The sequence below is a fragment of the Leopardus geoffroyi genome, chromosome D3 (assembly GCF_018350155.1).
Source record: "Leopardus geoffroyi isolate Oge1 chromosome D3, O.geoffroyi_Oge1_pat1.0, whole genome shotgun sequence".
Lineage (NCBI taxonomy): Eukaryota > Metazoa > Chordata > Mammalia > Carnivora > Felidae > Leopardus > Leopardus geoffroyi.
Genome location: NC_059339.1, coordinates 16,901,338 through 16,908,872, shown reverse-complemented (window position 1 = coordinate 16,908,872; position 7,535 = coordinate 16,901,338).

Genomic DNA, 7,535 nt, shown 5'->3' with positions numbered 1-7,535 from the left:
AGATCTTCCCAGAGAGTCCAGGAACCAGCCCATGGTGTCTCCTTGTCCTGGCCCCCAGTGAGCCACTGGAACTGAACTTCAGGGGAGGGAGAATGGACTTGGCTTTTCTTCACTTCCCCCAGAAGGATATGAGTCACAGGGAAGAAGCCAGGCAGGATTAGAGTTGCCTAGGACATGGACAGAAAAAGCGAGCGCCTTCCCATCTGGGTGAGCTTGGGCAAGTCACTTCCCTTCTGCATCTGGGTTGGAATGAGGATTATAGAAAGTAGACTTTGGGAGAATGCCTTCCATGGCCATCGAAAGCGCTCCACATAAGCTAACTGTTATCTCCCAGATTCTTTCCATTGTGTCAAGGGCACAATTTATGGAGTCAGGAACCCCAGAGAGTGTTTATTATCTACTCTAGGTGTCCGCTTGGCAAGTCACATCCTCTCTCTGAACCTCAGTTTCCTCATCTGCAAAATGGGGTGACTGTAAAGGTGGAGTGAATTGATGAATGAAAAATATTAACATATACCAACAATACCACATAAATTAAAAAAGTCGCTGCTTTATCTTTTCTGTTCTCTCCCCTAGAGCTGGGCAAATTACGGAAGCAATTAAGAAATATGAAAACCAGAGCTTGCACACTGGATTGTAAATGGCTACTTTACTTGCCAGCTATCCCCTTTGTCCAGAACTTTCTATCATGATGGAAACATACTATGTCTGTACCATCTGGTACAGTAGCCACTAGCCACCCGTGGCTGTGGAACATGTGAAATGTGGCTGGTTTGTTTGGAGAACTATACATTTATCTAGTGTTAATTAATTTACATTTAAATAGCCACATGTAGCTACCGCCTAGTGCCCCTTTGGGCTGTAAGTTCCATGAGACCAGCCATCAGATCCGCCTTTTTTGTCCTTATATCCTTAACTCCTAGCAAAGGACCTGGCATAAAGTATGTGCTCAGTCTATATTTATTGATCGAAAGAATTAACAGAAGCAGGAACTGAAAAGAGAACATTCCAAGAACTGCGTCTCTCCTCTTTCCCGCGAAGTTTCCAAGACTGTAAAATGGGGATAATAGTGGTTTCTCTCTCCTAGAATTATGATGAGAATTCACAAGTTAATATTTGTAAAGGTATTCATAGAATGTCAGCAACATAGCTGGTGTTATTTATACATATGTTCATTAATTAAAATAAAAGCCATCTAGCCCTGTGAATTCGGAAAATGTATCAGTTATATTTAAATATGGTTGCAAATGAAAGCAAATTTCGAAGTAATAATGGCTTAAAGGACACAGACGTTTTTTCTCTCTCTTGTGAAGGACTCTGGAGTGAGGAACTTCAGGGCTTTTAGGAGGGCTCCTGAAAGGTGTCAGGGATCCAGCCTCCTTTTATTTGTTGTTCCATTGACACCACTGCAGCACTGACTTCTTCCTCATGGTCCAAGATGGCTGCTCAAGCTCCAAGCTTCAAGGCCACATTCCAGCTAGCAAGAAGGAGAAAGAAAGGCAAAGGAACCCAGGTCTTCCTTTTAAGGACACTTTCCAGAAACCACACGCGCTTTTTATTTGTTCATTTATTTTTGAGAGAGGGAGAATGCAAGTGAGTGAGGGGCAGAGACAGAAAACCCCATGAGGTACAGAGAGAGAGGGAGAGAGAGAGGAGAGACAGTGTGGAGCCCAGAGCCAGACTCGAGTTCACCAGATGTGGGGCTGGAACTCATGAACCGCAAGATCATGACCTAAGCCAAAGTCTGACACTTAACTGACTGAGCCACCGAGGCACCTCTACGCAGCTGCTGCTGCTGCTGCTGCTGCTTCTTCTTCTTTTTGTTTTTATTTATTTATTTTGAGAGAGACAGAGAGACAGAGAGAGAGAGAGAGAGAGAGTACTAGCAGCAAGAGGGACAGAGAGGGAAGGAGAGAGAATCTCAAGCAGTCTCCATGTTCAGTGAGGGCTCGATGTGGGGCTCAATCCCACAACTGTGAGATCATGACCTCAGCCATGACTGAGCCACCCAGGTGCTCCAAAACTACACACACTTCTATCCCATCAGCCAGAACTTGGGCACAAGGCCACACTGAGCTGCAAGGGAGGCTGGGAAATGGAGTCTTGCTTCTGAATGTCATAAAAATTGAGAGTTTTGGGGCGCCTGGGTGGCGCAGTCGGTTAAGCGTCCGACTTCAGCCAGGTCACGATCTCGCGGTCCGCGAGTTTGAGCCCCGCGTCGGGCTCTGGGCTGACGGCTCAGAGCCTGGAGCCTGTTTCCGATTCTGTGTCTCCCTCTCTCTCTGCCCCTCCCCCGTTCATGCTCTGTCTCTCTCTGTCCCAAAAATAAATAAACGTTGAAAAAAAAAATTTTTTTTAATTAAAAAAAAAAAATTTGAGAGTTTTATTACTAAAGAAGACAAAGAAAACAATGTTGATGGACACCCAGCAGTGTCTCCCCAGAATTCGATTTTCACCCTAGGATTTGGTTTTCAATGGCTGTTTCAGGCCTTTGTAGCTACTAATACAGGTGACAATGAACATGTGTAGGGGGCTCTTCAACCCCACATTGGGCCTTCATGTCTGCTACCTGATCTGAACACTAAAACCCTTCCAGGCATATATGTTGTTGCTGTCATTATGGTTCTTATTTCCCCTTGAACAGATGAGAAAATCAAAGCTTCACCAACTAGCTCAAGGTCCCACAGACTATAAATGATGGACCAACGACCAGAATCTAGGTCTGTGCAACTCCCAGTCCTTGGTCTGTTTTCCCATTCCATGACACTAGACTTCGAGGCCCGCAGCCCAGAGAAATGATCCCCAAAAAGACCCAATGCCGGAGCAGAGCAAGACCTGAGGTCAGGAGAACCACCGGGCATGGGGCCCGGAGCCCTTCCTGCATCTGAGGGCAGCAGTCACAAATGGCTGCCACCCTCAGCGCCCCCAGTCTCACATCCGTCTGACAAGTATTTGCCGGGCATGCGCTACCCACCCAGCCAAGTACAAGGGGTTCAGGAGACCCAACAGAGAACAGGTCAAATAAGGTCCTGCACTTAGGTCTCTCACAAACCAGTCAGGGAAGACAGATGGTAAAGGAGTGAACAAATACATATATTTATACGTTCATGGATTTTTTTGTTCATTTATTCAATAAATAATTGCTGAGTACCTACCACTAGACACTGGAGGTACCGTAGTGAACAAGGCACAGATGGTCTCTGCCAATGTGGATCTTACATTCTAATGAGGGGTAAGGACTGTCAATAAGCAGATAAATGGGAATGTATTGTAATAAAATAAATATGTGTCAGGCCATGAATTTCATCTCTCTCTAAATAACGTAAATGGGATGTGGCCATGGCTTCCTACCTTCCTTCAATAAGGAAGTCAAGGAGACATTTAAGCCCAGTCCCCCCAAAATGAGAGGGATCCAGCTTTTGGAAAAGGGCAGGGAAAGCATTTCCGGGGCTCCTGGGTGGTTCAGTCGGTTAAGCGCCCTACTCTTGACTCTGCTCAGATCATGATCTCACGGTTTGTGGAATTGAGCCCCACATGGGGCTCTGCGCTGACAGCGCAGAGCCCGCCTGAGATTCTCTCTCTCCCTCTCTCTCCGCTCCTCCCCCACTCACTCTCTATCTCAAAAAATAAATAAATAAGCATTTTTTTAAGAAGAAAAGAAAAGCATTCTAGACAGAACAGTATGTGTGAGGGCCCTGAGCCAGGCCCTCTACTAAGTATTATGCATGGATCATCTCTTCACAACCCCCCGCCAACAGGCAGGTGCAATTATTATCGTTAAAAATAGATAATGAGGCTCAAAGAGTAAGACAGACTCCTTGACCACACACATCCCTTAACTCCCTTAAGTGGCAGAGCTGGGATTCGAATGCGGGTTCACGTTACCACTAACGCCCATGCCTCGGTCGTGGTACTCAGCCCCTTTGTCCTCTCTCTAAGACAGGCAGGCATCGGCAGAGAACAGGAGCAGGTGGCAGGCACCTCCAGAGGGATGAAGGGACATTCTGGCCCTGCAGCCTAAGCCACAGGCACAGCCAAGAGCATCAGGGCCACTTTGCAGGACCATGCTGTGCAGTCACTCCCTGGTCATGGAGCCAGATCCCAGATTTAAGCTGATTATCTTGTCACTGTCAATGAGAGGTCCCACCAAAGCCATTGAAGAATAGCATAGCTGGCCCTCTTTTCCCCTTTCCTTGAGAGAGGATCGTGGAGGCATCAGGACACAGTGGAGAAAGGGGTCGGGAATGGGGAATAACACCGCAATAATAATAAGAGCGAAAACTCTGATGGTGCTTCCTGTGTGCCAGGTACTGTTCCAAGGGCTTCAAGTACGCTAACTTGCTTAATCTTCAAAACCATGCTATAACATCATCCCCATTTTACAGGTGAGGAAACCGAGGCCCAGAGGGTCCCATAACTTACCTAAGATGACACAGCTAATAAGTTTATTTATTTATTTCTGAGACAGAGAGAGAGCAGGAACTGGGGAAGGGGCAGAGAGAGGGAGACAGAATCCAAAGCAGGCTCCAGGTTCTGAGCTGTCAGCACAGAGCCCAATGAGGGGCTTGAACCCACAAACCGTGAGATCATGACCTGAACCAAAGTCAGATGCTCAACCGACTGAGCCACCCCGGCGCCCCACAGCTAAAAAGTGGCAGAGCGGGGATTTGAACCCAGGTGGCTGACTCCTGAGCTTACACTTGTTTAAACCCTTTTATTGGAAAATAAGACAAACAGGGGCGCATGGGTGGCTCCGTCCATTAAGTGTCGAACTCTTGATTTTGGCTCAGGTCAGGATCTCATGGTTCGTGAGTTGGAGCCCTGCATCAGGCTCTGTGCTGACAGCGTGGAGCCTGCGTCTCCGTTTCCCTCTCTCTCTGCTCCTCCTCTACTCGTGATCTCTCCCTCTCTCTCTCAAAAATAAACATTAAAAAAAAAAAAGAAAAGAAGACACACAGAAAAACCTACAGAACAAGTGTATAAATTAGTGAAATGAAGTATTATGAGGCAAACACCCTCGTACGTACCACACAGGTCAAGAAACAGAAATTTGCCAGAAACTCCAGAAGCCCCTGTCTGTGCTCCCCACTCAGGCACAGCCCCCTCCTGGCCTCTCTCTAAAATCAAACACTATTCGGACCTTTATAGGAAGAATTCCCCATGTTTGTCCACGATGTTTTCTCCTGAGTGTAAGTTTTGTGTTTGTTTTGTTTTTGTTTTGTTTTTTTTTTGGGGGGGGGGGTGGGGGGAAGAGAGAGAGAGAGAGAGAGAGAGAGAGAGAGAGAGAATCTGAAGCAGGCTCTGCACTGTCAGTGCAGCTTGAATTCAAGAACCCTGAGATCATGACCTGAGCTGAGATCAAGAGTCAGGCGCTTTACTGACACCCAGATGCCCTAAGTCAGGCCCATCTTTAAACTTGGTACCTTTTAGTCTGTAAGTTCTCCTTCCACCCCTTTCTTTTTCTTGTAATGTATCTGTTGAAGAGCTTCAGTCGTTTGAGCAGGCGAGGTTCCCAGCCTGGATATCGCTGGTGGAATATAGTCACAGTACAGCTCAGCAAGTTACCCTGTTCTCTGAGTTTCCTGCCAGCTGCCTGCTGGATCTAGAGGCTCGGACTCAGGTTCTATCTTTCTGGCAAGGCCCGGGGAGGGAGGGGGCGGAGGGAGCTGGTATTCTTCCATCAGGGGCATGGAAGTTCTGTTTTCCTCTGTCTTTTGATTGGAGCCCATGCTATTAACCACATTGCTAATAGGGATGCTTCCCGGGTGTCCTCAGCTGCTCCGTGATTTGCTCCACCCTCTGGACATATCTGTCTCCAAAAGCAAGCCTTTTATAGGCACCACGGTTTCTGCTGCTCCGAGCCCGGCTGACACACGAAGGCAGCCCCTCAGAGGTCCTACCTGAGCTTCTCCACATCCCAGTGGCAGTGATGGATGGGGCCCGGCCTCCCTGATGAGCCTCATCTCTGTCTCTCCTCCCTCCAGCCCAGTCCACCGGGCAGATGGAGTTCTGCTTCGTTTCCCAAAAGATCTGTGTTCTCCCTTACCTCTGGGCCCTTGTTCGTGCTGTTCCCTCAACCAGAAGCACTCTTCCCCTTACCTCCTCTGACCAAGCATGGCAGATTCTTCAGGTCCTAGCAAATCTGTCCCTTCCACCCTCTCCCCACCCTGCCGGACTGGATTGGGTACCTTTCACATACCCTCCTCACTTCTCCTAGGCTAACCTCGTAAGTAACCTAGTAAGCAGCACTGATGCCACATTATACGTGTCTGTTTTCTCTTTTTTTTTTTTTTTTTTTTTTTTTTTGATGTTTATTTGTATTAGAGAGAGAGAGAGGAGCAGGGCAGGGGCAGAGAGAGAGGGAGACAGAATCTGAAGTGGGGCTCCAACCCAGGAACCGTGAGATCATGACTTGAGCCGAAGTCTGACGCTTAACCGACTGAACCACCCAGGCGCCCCAACTTGTCTGTTTTCTTAACTGTGTGCCCTGCTAGAGACAGGGACCCTGACACCGGACCTGGGACATGGTAGGTGCACAGTTAAGTATCTGTTGAGCACATGCATGCATGAATTAATGAATTGGAGTTTACAAGTCATAAGGAGGCAAATCTAAGCTCAGATTTAAGGACCTTTCAGACAATGAGAGCCCTTCTAAGATGACACAGCCCCAGCTCCCACTAGGGGAGGTAATTAAGCATTTGCGTGGTACAGGTCACAGAAAGAACTCCCACCTGGGTTAGGATCCATCTAGAAAAATGAGTCCCCCTTCTTCGAATGCAGCAGAACCTTTTCTTCAAACAATCTAGGAACCACTAAATATAAGACAAGTTCCAGAAGGGGAGTTTGAGTTTCAGCACTGGAGGAGACAGAAGTCCAGGCCCAGGGCTTCCCCTCGTCCTGAGCACTAGAGTATCTCTGAACACTGGCCTAGCTATATATTCAAGTCGCTTTCATAGCCACTCTGTCTGTGATTAGGAGGCCACCACACCAGGGAAAGAAGTGTTCTAGATGACACCCTAACTCTACTTTCTTCCCTCTCTCGTGCCACCAAGGGCTCGTCCTACCAGCTGACAGAGATGCCCACAGGAGCCCTCTCTCTATGAACTGCTCCTCTGGCCCTCCAAGGCCATTGCACTTCTGCAACCGTGTAGATCTGAGGTCTCTGGGCAGAGCCAAGTCAATACAAAAGCAGGCAGAACCGCAGGCCTGCCTTGCGGGGCGCGGAGCCAAGGGCTTAGTCTCAGAATTGGATTATGAGAGTGAATTTGGAACTCCCAGCCCCCCTGGCCTCAGGGACATGGGGATTACCCAGGCCTCTGGCGGGGGAGGGGGGCGCCCTCAGTCCTTCCCACATTCCCTGCCAAGTCTGAGAACAAGGATCTTGACTCTGCCGCAGCACACGGGCAGGGGCAGGGATTTCCCACCCACCACCCACTTCCAGCTTTTAGCCCACAGCCTCCTCCACCCACGCTGCCTGGGAACACACTTGCCTCCCCCCCCACCCCCACCCCCCCCCCCCCCATGTCTGGGACTTA